The 1,365-nt window shown below is 37.1% G+C and overlaps 1 non-coding gene across 1 annotated transcript; it reads right to left on the bottom strand.

Annotated features, from left to right (window-relative positions):
* Nucleotides 1-1,057: 1,057 nt before the first annotated feature.
* On the bottom strand, nucleotides 1,058-1,162 carry LOC140852250 (small nucleolar RNA R71). Its single transcript, XR_012135154.1, has one exon. It is a non-coding gene; the product is annotated as a small nucleolar RNA R71 (small nucleolar RNA).
* Nucleotides 1,163-1,365: the final 203 nt, after the last annotated feature.

Below are 1,365 nucleotides of genomic sequence, written 5' to 3'. Positions count from 1 at the left end.
AACCAGATAAGGTGGGGATTTGATCACCCTTCCTTGGCCCACAAATCACTCCCTTGCATTTGCATAACCTAGACCTTAATTTAAAATCAATTAGACGTCAGTCCTAGGAATTTCGAGCTCAATAGGATAAGAAAGCTCTAGAGTTGAACCGAGTGCGGATTGGTTAATTGCTCGGTGTCTAAGGCAAGTGGTTAAAGAAAGTGATTTTCAATTGGTTCCGTTGACTGACCTGGCCAACTTAGTTGGTGTCTAAGAAAAGCAACGAGCAGAGAACCTCCCACATCTTACGCTTACCTGGCCGAGTCAGTTAGTCAATCTTGAGCTTGGAGTGCTCAAAAGCAATCTTGAAAGTTAGGAGCTGTCTAGATCTAAGTTAACCTTAGGATAGAGAGTCTATGATTGTTTAAGTTGATTGTAATTAACATCTAAACATTAATTAATTTCTCCCTTTTCATAGATTTAAGGTTCTTAGGTTCTTCTCTTTAGATTTTCTTCATTCTTTTCTCACTTTATTATAAAAATATATATTTAAAAAAAAAAAAAAAAATTTTCTGTGTGTGCTCTACAGTATAATTGTAAGGTGTATGCTTGGCCGTAGATCGTTACGACCAGAAATCCAACCTTTTGATCCAGAAATAGAAAGAACCTTTAGAGCCTACAGACATAAAAAGATGGACCGAAATCAGGAGAATGATCCACCCAAGCAATTGAAGGAGTACTTTACTCCTTCCACATATACCTACTCTCCTTGTATTCAAGTACCCCCTGTGGAGGCCACTCAATATGAAATTAAGTCCAGTATCATCCAAATGTTACCTTCATTTTATGGACTTAGTAATGAAGACCCTTATAAACATCTTGAAGAATTTCTTGAAATATGCTCAACTGTCAAAATTCACAACTTCTCCGATGATGCTCTTAGGTTGAAATTATTCTCTTTTTCACTTAAGGACAAAGCCAAATACTGGCTACATACTTTGGATTCCATGACTATATCAACCTGGGACCAGCTGCAAGGAGAGTTTCTCAAGAAATATTTTCCATAGGAAAAACTAATCAAATAAGGAAAGCCATAACTAGTTTTTCCAATTAGATGGAGAAATGTTTCATGAAACATGGGAGAGATTAAAAGACCTTATTAGAAAATGTCCCCACCATGCTGTACCCAAGTGGCAGTTAATCCAATGTTTTTATGATGGGCTCTCTGAAAGACATCGACAAATGGTCGATGCATCATGCGGTGGGACATTTATGCTGAAAAGTGAGGATGAGGCATGGCAACTGTTTGAAATTTTAAGTGAAAATTCATTACATCATATGTCTGCCTCTATTAGAGATAAACCCATGTTAAACTCAAAAAGAGGT

The sequence above is a fragment of the Elaeis guineensis genome, chromosome 10 (genome assembly GCF_000442705.2).
Source record: "Elaeis guineensis isolate ETL-2024a chromosome 10, EG11, whole genome shotgun sequence".
Lineage (NCBI taxonomy): Eukaryota > Viridiplantae > Streptophyta > Magnoliopsida > Arecales > Arecaceae > Elaeis > Elaeis guineensis.
The sequence above is the reverse complement of the archived record's forward strand: the minus strand, read 5'-3'. Positions and strand labels throughout refer to the sequence as shown.